Source organism: Rutilus rutilus (genome assembly GCF_951802725.1).
Source record: "Rutilus rutilus genome assembly, chromosome: 6".
NCBI classification, from domain to species: Eukaryota; Metazoa; Chordata; class Actinopteri; order Cypriniformes; family Leuciscidae; genus Rutilus; species Rutilus rutilus.
Genome location: NC_140214.1, coordinates 18,220,362 through 18,233,307, shown reverse-complemented (window position 1 = coordinate 18,233,307; position 12,946 = coordinate 18,220,362). Strand labels below are relative to the sequence as shown.

Here is a 12,946-nt window from a genome sequence, read left to right as displayed (position 1 = left end):
ATTGCAGTTTACAAATAACTTTCAGCATGTTAACATGGCATTAATGCGACTTTTTTTATACAGTTTTGATGTTACCTATTGAAAATATTAAGTTGATGACAGCTTTATAGGTTTTATATAGAATTTGTGTGTAGTTATCTGTCTTCTTGAACTGGTTATGAAAGCTACTGTACTACAGTGCACTCTTTCATGTTTTTGTAAAAATAAACATAATTTGCTAAAAGGTTACAGTGTTGCCAAAATGGAAGATTTTCTTCCATGTGTTTTGTGCATATTCTGTAAATGACCATATTTTTAAATGCAATCAGGCAAGCAGGTCCATTGATAATTTTATGGTATGACAAATGCAATGTACTATTAAATGACTTTAACAGAATAGGGCCACACAAATTTTAGTCAGCTTTGCAGATTTATTCTTAATTTGCAGGTCTTGTCACTGTGTAAGCAGTGCCCGTCTTCCCTCAGTACAGCGTGTTGACAGAGTTCATAAATTATTTTCTGAACGAGAGACTGAGGCGCTCAGTCTATCAATGGATTTAGGACTACCTTGTAAGAGATTTACAATCTGGACACAGGTGGTGGACGGTCACGAAGTGGAGGTTCCCTCTACCATGATGGTCCTACCACAGACTGTCGACTGTAGAAATATGAATGGAAGAAATAATCGTTAGTTGCAGCCCTAGAGAAATTATAATTCTTTACAAACAGCGACTTTAGAGTTGTCATTCCAAACCTGTATGCAGTTATTTCTTCTGGGGAATATGTTCGTTGTCCATGCAATGAAAGTCAATATAGGGTTCAGTGTTGTTTAGGACCCCATTGAATTTCATTACATGGACAAAAGTTTCTTTTGTTTTCTGCTGAAGAAAGTAAGTCATATAAGTCACCAAAGTGCTGAACATTACGAGTGAATAAAGCAATAATAAAACAAAGAAGAACAAAAACAAGCAATCAAATATCCATTAAAAAGTTAAAACGCAAGAGAGAACAGGTATGACTTTAAGCGGCACTTGAAGGTACTTAGCGTATGGGACGATCTAACCTCAATAACCTCCATTATGTAAATGTACATTAAATGTAAATGGCAGAATTTTCATTTTTATGTCAACTATCCCTTTTAAAGGATGGCTCTTGTAGGTCTGCTGACACTTCCAAACGTGCATTGCACTCTTTAACTAATGCAGGAACATTGTGCAGATCTGTAAATTAAAAGAACTGTGCTTGCCTGTGCAAAGCTGTTCCATACCTTTAACATGTCCCCTGAGAGCAGACCTGACTCAATCAGATGGCTTAGATTTCAGTCTGTTACATTGCGGTTGAATGGCCGCTATGATTGAGTGCTTTATGCATGGACCTCCTTTTCGATGCAACTTAAATTTTCAGTTTAGGGTGATGTCTGTTGGATGGTTTGGTACCTCAGGTCAGCTGTTGACCTGAGGTCTAGTGGACGACCATATTTACAGGGAAGGTCTAAATGGCGCAGCACCCTCAAGACTGTTGACAGACACATCATTTGTCTCTCATATAAACTATACTGCTGACTTCATTATTTATTGGTCATGAAGCATGGATTCAGATGCACCTAGGGAGATGTAGCAGCTGGTGGAGCATGCAGAAATGATTGCTGCAGCAATATGGCTGAATTAGTTTTGATTAGATGAGCGCGAATGTTGAACTGAATGTGCTGGATGGCACTTTGTTGAAGTTAATGATCCAGAAACCAAGCTGGCTGGTTGTTCTCCCATATGGGAACACAAGTTTACTGTTTGGTTAAGGGCATCACATTTTTATCTGATCCCGTTATATAGCCACATATATGGGTTTTCAGCAGTTAAATGGAGGTTATTGTTATGTAGAGGTTTGCATAAGCCAAAACCTCTTGAAATGACCAGAACTGCATGGCTCCCGATTAAAATAAATGACTAGGAAGCTATTGGGTAAAATGATTAAAATAAATGACTTAATTAGATGATAAATTACAGTATTATTTAGTAAAGATGGTTGCAAGATTTGATGCTGTCACTGTAGTGATCCTGATTGTAGTTGTGCCATATCACTCTTAATATATTTTTTGCAATAATTTTGCAAAACAATAGCCAATTATGTTTGTTTTTTTTCTGAATTTTTTAATTATTGGTTATTTTTAATGAATATTTTTATTTAGATCACCATTTTATTGCAGCAAATTCAAAACAGTTTTAAATATGTATCTTTAATTATAAGTAACAGTTCCAGATTTATTTAGAATCACACCAAAAAAAAAAAATCATGGTTCAGTGAGGGAGTCAATTGAGAGAACTCGGTTATGGATGATTCACTGCTACTTCATGAGTGTTTTGTGAATCTTTTTGTTTTTGACTGACTCATTAAAAAGAACCTAACGTTTGATCAGACAGCAGACGTCTACTGTGACATCATAATTGAAACATTATGATGTTCGTCAGTCAGGAAAGTCAGGCTGTGGTTAAGGTCACTCAACCATGGCGGGAACTCATGTTCTCTCTCTTTCATTTACATAACCTGACACTGTGTGTTTGTCTCAATAACAAAGCCCAGAGAAATCTTTATTTAAACTCTGTGTGCCCCTGCCTGCAGTGACTGTTGTAATTGCCTGTTGCAGTTGGTCCAGTTTTGGCTCTTAGCACTGATTGTTTAAACGATGAGTGTGAGGCTGACATGGTGCTAATGTCACTGAGTCTCATCCTGTCCTTCTCACACATGGGGGTCATCAGGGGCACTGGCAGCTTCCCAAATACTGAGAGAAGCAGCTCTGCTCTCTTTTTCTCTTTCTCTCTCTGTCTGTGATACTGCAGCATGCAATGGCTCTTTAGGGATTGATATGAAACTCAATCTTCAGTAGCAGCTTCCATAAGAGGCTCTGATATTTAGACAAGTGCTCAGCTGTTATGTGTTGTGTTACATGGTTTGTAAAAGATGTCCAAGTGCTGAGTTGTCCTATCCTATTGCTCTTGCTAACCCATCACCTAGTTCTGTGATTCTCAACCAAATATGGATCACAGATCTGTTCTACTAGGGTCGTGGATGGCAGGGAAAAATCAAAATAAAATGTGGGTAACTTATTCTGAGTACTGGTATTTATATAAAAAACAAAGAGTATATTCTGAATGGTATAATAAAAAGGATTATAGCATTTGATTTTCTGTTAAATATCAGAGGATACAATAAACTTGTCAAAGTCTACAACTCTACCAATAAATAACACATTACAGTGTATAGAACATCAGAATATCCTATTTATAGGAAATATCACATGCCTAGGAATACACATCTCTCCCAATCTATCAGATTTATTTAATCTTAATTTCACTCCACTACTTAACTCTATAGAAGATGACTAAAAAACATTTGATGAATTTGCCATTATCTCTTATTGGAAGAATCGCTACAATAAAAATGTCAATGTTACCAAAAATTAACTACATATTTACAATGATTCATATCCAACCCACTAAGAAATGGTTCGGCACATTAAATAACAAGATAAATAATTTTTACTGGAATAATAAAAATCCTAGAATAAGCATCAACACATTACAGAAAAACAAAGACATGGGAGGATTAGGGGCACCCGGCTTTCACTATTATTATCTAGTTGCACAATTACAATTTCTCTGCAAATGGATAAACGGTAATCATCTCCATAACCCATGGTTGGATTTAGAACAAGCTGAATGTAAAAAGATTCCATTATCTGATCATTACATTACTGATGTAATTAAAGTTCATAATATATACAACAACATGACAATTCGTACAACATTATTAGTCTGGTGGAAAATACATAAAATAACTCCTAATCCAGTAACACCACACTCCTTCTTCCCTATATGGCATAACCCGGATTTCACTATGAATAAATCTCCACTTATTAATGAATAATGGAAAATCGCTGGCATCACACATTTCTGTCATCACATCACATCATCTGTTGTTGGATAACAATTTAATAAATCTTTCAAAATTGATACAAAAATATAATTTAGGTAAAGATCAGTATTTTATTACATACATGCTCTTAGAACTAAGATTGGCAAACTTCTTCCTAAAACTTAAAAATCTAAAAAAATAATCAGCAACTCTAAAAAATTATTAGCCAAATTATACACTAATACAAAATATTCAATACCTATTAAACAATAGGTATTGTTTAACCCCTCCTCTGTCTTCTTTCTCACTCCTCCGCAGTCTTCTCTACCCCGCTCCCCCTTTCCCTTTGGAAAAGAGAGAGGTCATTACAGGATCACATTGCCAATGAATGGACCAGGAATGGACTGAATGAGGTATGATACCCGGCTTATAGCACATACCTTACGACCACAGCTGGTGGGTCGCTCTTAATAATATCCAAGCACCAAAGGCATAGACGCAACCGGGTCATGCACCAATGATCTGGAAGGTCATGCCAAGGTGTTTTGGCAGGCCCTTCCAAGACATCTAGTGGGAATGTGCATTTCCACATTCCAATGAATTGTGCATATACAGAAGGAAATCGATCAAACCAGTCAATGGCCATTCAAAAATGTCATCAAATTGGAAATGTGTGTGTGTGTGTGTGTGTGTATTTATATGTATTGCTCTGTTTGCTTAACAAAAAAAACAACTTGAAGGAAGGAAATTATCAGATGGCACATATTTTATATCTCAGCGTTTTACGAGCATTTAATGGATCAGATAGCAATTCCTAGAGTCCAGGTTCGTTCATCATTGATTAGATTAGATTAGATGATTAGATTCAACTTTATTGTCATTACACAAGTACAGGTACAAGGCAACGAAATGCAGTTTAGGTCTAACCAGAAGTGCAATAGCAGCAAGTGCAGGATATACAGTGGTTCATAAGTGCAGAACATGGATATGTACTGAATAAATATAGAGTTGAATACTATTATAAACAAAAATTTACAGATAGATTGTCCTATGAATATAATATACAGATAACTATTACTGTGAACAGAATTTACAGCTAGATATGTACTGAATATAATAATATACAGATGGCTATTACTATAAACAGAATGTTTACAGATAGATATGTACTGAATATAATATACAGATGGCTGTTACTATAAACATAATTTTACAGATAGATATGTACTATGAATATATATACAGATGGCTGTTACTATAAACAGAATGTGAGCATAATATACAGATGGATATTACTATAAACAGAATTTTACAAATAGATATATGTATAAGTTAGGCTAATGAGCAGTATAACAATGGATTTAAAGTAGTGCAAATAAAGTTTGGACAGAAGCTATCCGAGTGAAGCTATCATTGCTGACTAAAGCAGTAGCTGCGGCAAAGTGAGTGGCCTTCCCTTTCATGTTATGGGACGAGTAGTGACTTAGGACTCAATGACTCTTCCGTGCAAGCCCTGTGTGTCCCCAGGGAGGCTTGAATTGCTCCTGCCGGCCCCTGCGTAAAGGAGAGGAGATAGCCAGCCATCTGGAGAATATGATACGATCACCACTGGTTCCTGCCATTTTAAAGTGCCCCATCATCCCCCCACCAGCACATCTCCCTTGGCCTTGACACGTTTTATGGCACGTTAGTCTTCAGCTGTCATATATTTTACGTTGTCTTGTTTTCTTTTGTTTGATTATACCTGGCTATGATAAACCATGCTCAAACGTGGAATGAGAGAGCTCAGTAATGTGTCCTTTGTGGGTTGTATGTATGTCACTGTGCATGTATGTGTTGTGGTGGGCCTGTGTTTGTTAGGAGTATCATGTTCTTCTGCACACACACAGAAGGATGTATAGACATATCGCAACCAAACACAATGAATTATTCAAACGGGCTCATACTGTGTGCTGATTGGACAAGGCAAATAGAAGCCACACAACAAATGTGAAACTTAAAAAAAAAATCAATTTTTATATACAAGCTCACTCTTTGTTCTCATATAACATCTGGCGAAATTAGAGGAACCAGTAAATGATACAGAGGAAATAAGGTTTTGCTGTCAATATTAAGCAACTTGTCTTGAAATATTTTCAGATCAATGGCTGAAAATAAAATTCTATCCTATTTCTTTCAAAAAAAAAAAACACTAAAAACTAAAATCCGTAATTTTAAATGCTACAATCGAAACTTATAAATTCTCAGTGTATTTAACGAATAAATTAAAGTGAATGTTAGATGGAAAAAAAGTTGTAAAATTTTAGTTTAAGAATCTTAGTATTTCAACACAAACCTATTTTATTTCAGGTAGTTGCCAAGGCAGCACTTTTTTCTAACATTTATATTGCGTTTTATTTCAGTTTTAATTTGTCTCAAATGTTTTGAATTATAACAACATCGCGAGCGACAAAGGTAATGAGCATATACAATTAACTATCCAATATCATTTGATATTGTAATTCAAATAACGGCCAACAACTTCTATAGTACGAATATATTTTGAAATCCTAATCGTTTTGGCGTTGAGCTTGAAGGATTTTTACATTTACATTCAAATGGTGAACAGAAGTGAGTGTGTCAAATTCAGAATGATTGTCTCTTGACTTGATTTACCTAGATGTCCTGTGGTGGAGGGCGAGAGAGTTTGAAAGGTGTTAGTTTAACTGGCGTGGAGCTTTCCAGAACAGATGGGACAGTAGTTGGAGATGACATATTCTACTATGATGGTTTTAATGCCCTCTTGAGCCTTATGATGTAATGGTGCTTAGCAGATGCCTGCACAGATCTTGATGTTTGAAAAAACCATGCAGTGTGTTCTCCGCTGCCAAAGGTCAAGAGCTCACTGTGACATGAGTGGATGCTTGACTGAGTAATACATTTACCCTACAGTTTATCTGGAGAATCTAAGGATGTCGTAAGTATATACGTAGGGGGTCTTATTTCAAATGTATTTCTAAATAAGGGTTCTTGCATTGGTTACATGGTAATTAGTCAGTCTTTTCTTCCTTGTGACACAAAAGCAACACCATGAGGGTGTTAAAACAATAAACTATAGATGTAGGGCAATACAAAACAACAGTTAAGGCTGTTAGAGGACAGCTGGCCAAACAGTTTCCTCTACTTCCCCTTATCCGGCTCAGGAGGAAATGTCTAGTAATAGTTCCTGATAGATATTATGCACTGAAGCTAATGCTTTCAAGGTTAGATAAATGTGATGCTGCTTAATAATATTAGTATGATATTTAATTTTGAATGATGCAGCGCCATCATGTTGAGTATGATAAAGAGATCCAGCTAGCATAGAAGCTGCACAGTTAAAAGCTGTTTTAATGTAAGCTAAGTATAAAGAATAAATGTGCCCTTTGAAATCTGCAATATAAATAAAGTGTACAAGTTTGAAATAATAATTCAGAATATAGGAGGAGTGACCTCTGGGATGCTGCTTCAATAGTTGTGAAAGAGTTTAGAGTTATAATCAGTGGATTTGAATGATTGGTTGGGCATTACAAGACAGTTGGGTGTTTGTTGTCTGAAACAGATTTCTGCTTATTTCAAAGTAACGTTAGTTTGTTCTAATTGTTCTCGAGAAATGACTCTTTATAAGATGTACTCTTACAGGCTTATTAAAGTGGGAAATCTATCTATTTTCTAAATGCAAGTTATTTACTTTATTGTGAACAGTTCATCCATGCATAGGTTTCATTGTAAAAGTTTCCTTGTAATTTTTAATAAAAATGTCATAACTCAATCTTCCAGTGAAACGACAGACATCTATCTGGTGACAGAACATGGTGATATCCAATTATTTTGTCTGCTTAAAACCTGCGCCTTTTTTACAAACGACTGCAAGTTTGCATTCAGATCTGCCTCCATCCAATCAACAACTGAGGTCCCTACACTACAGTTTTTTTTTTCCGATGATGACTCAGATGTGTCGGATAAAATTGTCCTTCGCTACTTCCATTACATTTCAACTTCTATCGCAAAACTTTTATGTGCTAGTCTTAAAATGGACAGAAATAATTTAAATATCCAATATCATCCTATACCTATACATTTGAAACAAATGCCTGTATTGTCTGATAACCGATATTGTGCATCCTTATATTTGTATGTATATGCCTAATTAAACTTGCAAAATGATGCAAAACTTCTTGTTTTAAAACACAAAAGATTATCAAAACTTTTATTCTGTCAGTATTTAGTGATAATACATAACATGTAAACATAATTATGAATGTAACAGTTCTGTAGTAGGTAGTATATAAGCGGTAAAGTCGGATTATCATAGGCTATTAAAGTTAAAAGGTGGATTTTTCCTTCAAGTCTTTGAAAGCAAATTTAATGGTGTATTTTTTTTCCTCCTTTGTTGAATCACATTCATATGAGACCCTTAATTGAATATAAACAGTGTTTGATGTCTTCTGTAAATGTGGATATTATGAATTCTGTTTCTGCCAGAGCTTCATCCATAATGACTTTATTTAATTTTGAGGCTTGAACAGGAGGAACTAGGTCTCTGTTCATAACCAGTGCCTTGAGGACTGACTCAGCCTGTTCCTCTCTCTCTCTCTCTCTCTCTCTCTCTCAATTAGTCTGCAGATAAATCAAAGTGAATGGGATGTCCTGAAGTGCTTCACAAAGTGATCATCTCGCATATGTTGTGATTTGAATCCGGAAGACGTCATTATCAAACAGCTGAGCTGACTTCGACTTCCCCAATGAAGAAAACTCATCTGGGTCATCTATTCCAGGTGTGTCATTTGTTTTATGTGATTGATGATTTGTAGAGCTCACATCCAGTTTCACAGGGCCGACTTCCTCAGCTGACCCATGCAGACTTTTCTTGGAATCGAGGCTTTTGGGAGTCTTGTTTCAGCAATGTGCCACAGACCCACATGTCCTCATGGAATATTCCGCACAATCGTCCTTACAACTGATATTGCTGTGTGTTGGTCATCGCCTAGCTGTCAACATTAAGGCAAAGTTGAGCGAGAGAATGAGTCTGTGGAGACTGTACTCTTCCTACACTGTAAAAAATGTAATCTTAAAAACCGGTCAATGACTGTCAGCTACGGCTGCCAAACAAAAACCATAAAATAAAAGTAAAATATCCTAATTTAAATAAAGTGCAAAAACCTTTTACAGAAAATTTCCTTAAATGTTTTACAGAAAAACACTGCTATTTTACAGCTATTTGCTTAATTATTACGATCAAACACCAGGGCTCTTGAAAATATCTTCTAGACAACAAATTATGAAATCTGTCCTTTATTTACTGATCTTTCAAGCTATGAATCCCTTGCTGTAATTCCAGCTCCACTGTAAGTCGTCTGAAGTCGTTGAGAACAGGCAGTGAAAGTTCATGTAGTTTTACTGATTTGCAGATTAAATGGAAACAAAGGTCTAAAAATTGTGCTTATATTCTGAGAAACTTCTGGTTTCTGTTATGCATTATTTACGTTTTGGTGTCAGCTAGAGGGGTTTCAATGGGCTGTAAAGAGTTGCTAGAGTGTCTGTGTAAAATTTCAGAGAAAATTATTTATATTAATTTAACAAAGTCCCTCAAAGTGTTCGATCATCATATTTGGGTCCATGTCATGACATGTTTTAGTTAATTTTTACTACTTAGTTTTAGGTGGGATTGGAATAATTGGATGCTCTCCCCCGTATTACATGTTTTTTCCTTTACATTGGTTGTTTTGTGGGTGGAAAGCCTGATCATCAGCCCTCATACAATATTGGCTCATTGTTAGGAAAGAGAATGATCTTACAGTTTGGCCTGACTCCACTGAGCTTCCAGTAAACTCTGCATGTTTAGAGGGTCTTTATGTCTGTGACAAACGGCCACACAAAACATAACAGAGTAATGACTTTTGCATATCTTCGCTAAATAACAGAAAAGAAAGTCAAGAGGTATCGTGCATAGTGTTATTCCAGTGACCTGGTGTTCTTCATAATTTGCCCATCATAGTCTCCACTAAAGCCACAGCACCATCTCTGTCAAGATCGGGTTGTTCAAAAGGTCCGCTTATATGTCTTACGCCGCCAGTCTTGCTGTGTTATATAATCTAATTGTAACCAGTTAGTGCTTAAAAATAGCCACAGGCCAAAGAAACAGAAACACCCTACAACCAGGGAAAAATACGAGACTTTCAATAGTTTTATGGCACTGCCCTTTTCTCTAGTAACAACTCTCTTGAGAGGGTCTTTTCAAATGGTTAAGAGCAGATCTGCATTTCTCATAAATGCCAATTCAGAGTCTGCAAAGTCTTCTTGGGCGGCGTTCGCTTTCTTTCTGTTGATTATGAATTAGCTGTAATTCTTTCATCCTCTCTCAGTTTGTCTTTTCCTCCATGACACAGTGATTTACTGATCTACCCTCTTGTGTTCCCTCTCTTTTGCTGAGTCACAGTGTGTATTTAAAGAGCTGCAGTTAGAGACCGGAGCGGTATAACGGGATTCGCTTACACCTCGTGAAGTGACTCGCTGCAGTTATATTACAAGTAGATGATCTAAAGCAGGACAAACGGTGTGGTTAGCTGTGCATACTCCTCTTAGCATGTAGCAAAAACCAAAAAGACCAAACTAGGACAGAGTTGAGAGGCCAGCGTTCCTATTTTAGATCTGCAGTCTAATGTACACCCTTAAGCTGCCACATCTTTTAAAATGCTGTCCAAGAATCGGCTCTGCTGCTCAGTGACCAGAGATTATTTTGACTAGGTGTTTCTGGTCAGCACGATTCCTTAAAAATGAGACGATGAAGAACAAACTATTAGTTTCTCCCCTTCCCTTTTTTTCTTTAGTCTTTTAGTTCATTCTGTCTCTTTAAACAATTTAGGTCTTTATTCTTGGCCCACTTCCTAGTGCAAACTGGAGACGTCAAAGAGAGCGAGGAATGAAGCTATGCGTAGAGAAAAGTGAAAACCTTCATAGTTTATAAATAGATATTGTGTGTCTCCCCTAAATAAGACCCCTCAACAATCAAGGACTTTGAAGATTCCTAGACTATGTGAAAAAATTCCCAACTATGCCAGGTCCCAACCCAGAAGGCCTCGTGCCAGTACGGCTTAACGCACGTTTACCGTAAACAGACTGGAATCCTGGCGTCTGTGTGAACAATGCACTGACTTGGCTGCCAAAACCGTAACCCTGTGTTTATGACCAAACCCACTTCAGAAGCGAGGCTCAGGATTGTGTAATAGCACGATTGGCTTTACAGCTGAGCAATTATGGAATAACTTGGGTAAAATTTACCTTTTGAAACCCAGTGGCCTCTGAAGGATGGTTTAGTGTAGATGTAGGATTCTTATGTGGTGGTTAGTGAGGTCAGTCTGGACTGAATCATAGTACTGGGTTCTGCAAGGTATGTCAAAGACTCTCTGTTCTGCTGTGTCCAGTCAGTGTGGGAGTGATAACGCACAGGCATGTTTTTCTGTGACTGTGCAACTAGCAGTTCCAGGTCTTATTACACAGCTCTGTGTAATACTTGATTCTGATCGGGAAAAACCCCTTCAGGCTGATTCAAGACCTGATCACCCTGTCGGGGTTTATTCTGCGATAACAACCGGCTGGATAAGAGCCTTACAGCCTGCTACAGCAAATGAACCAGGAAAAATAGACCCTGACTAAGCAAATATTAGAAATGACTTTGAATATCAGAAGAAAGGCCTATTTATTTATTTATTTATTTATTTATAAATTACTTTCAATGTTTACGCAAAGCTCTTTATTTATCTGAAATTACTTTATATGCAGAAATTACTTAATATCTATGGGAAGCTCTATTTATTTATTATTTATTTATCTATCAGATGAGGCAGACGGAGATAATATCATGTCCGGTCACCTTTCTCTCTGCATATCTCTCTACCAAGCCTCTGTTTACTAGTTCTAAAATAACACTTTCGTATTTTCTGCGCTGATTTTAGTGGTGTTTTAACATGGTAAAATAGGTTTTAAGATAGCTGAGAGCGATATGACTGAGCGCTTAAATTTGAAAAATGAATGCATACTTGATCCATTCATTTTGCATATGCGTAGTAGTACATACCAAAGCAAAGGTATTAATACCTTCAGGTGTGCATTATTTTACAATAATTAAGTATGGATTAGGGCTGCACAAGATTGCACAAAAAACTGCCATTGCGATATTTTGTTTTCTGCTATATATATTGATATATGAAAACAGTTTCACCAGATGAATAGCTCTATTTGGAAAGAATTAATCATTGTAGAATGATTGGGGTGATTTTGTAGGGAGTGAATCTGCATAAAAAATAATAAGCAAATTACAAGCATTGTCACCATTATGTTTAGTTTTGTTTTCATGGACATTTAGTTTGTTGTCATTTGTCATGTGTCTTTGTTCAGATTCCCACCACTCATTGGTTTTCTTGGTTGGTTACAGTAATTATTAGTTCATTCGTGTCAGCTGTGTTCTATTAATTATCCTCGTTTGTGTTTGCTTTAAGTTCATCCCTCACATTCATTCTCTGTTCCGTCTATGTTACCTTTAGTGTGTGTTTCCCAGCCTGTCTATGTGTCATTTGTATTACCCTCATTAAACTTCATATTGGAACTTTATTCATCATCTTCGTCTGCCTTCCTGCAACCACCTGTGACAAGCATAGATAAATACAATAGAACAAAGATGCAAATTAAATAAATAGGCTTTAGCCTATGTTTTTCAGGTAAGTCTAACAATATTCAGGTACAGAAATTTAGTCAAATGTCAAAGAACACTGCATAGTCTTCTCTGGAGACAGCAGCAGGAATATTAGGCAGCTGTCACTTTGAGAATGATTGTACGGATCCAATATAATGATATGCATCCGTTTTCTTTCTCGTATCCATACGCGACTGTTTAGGAGGGCACTCGCTAGACGATGCATTTTGAAAACTGCGCAAGTACCAAATGGAGTGCTCTTTCTCGTCTTTGTGCGCTCAAATGGTTTAAACATTTCTTTAAAGGAGTCATCGGATGCCCATTTTCCACAAGTTGGTATAATTCTTT

The 12,946-nt window shown here is 36.7% G+C and overlaps 1 long non-coding RNA gene across 2 annotated transcripts in view; it reads left to right on the top strand.

The window, feature by feature from the left end:
* Window positions 1-12,946, top strand: part of LOC311291977 — a 32,787-nt gene that overhangs the window by 432 nt on the left and 19,409 nt on the right. For both annotated transcript variants that reach the window (XR_014627643.1, XR_014627644.1), the window contains exons 2-3: window positions 4,207-4,301; window positions 8,526-8,684. This is a non-coding gene — a long non-coding RNA (uncharacterized lncRNA). The remainder of the gene's footprint in view (window positions 1-4,206; window positions 4,302-8,525; window positions 8,685-12,946) is intronic.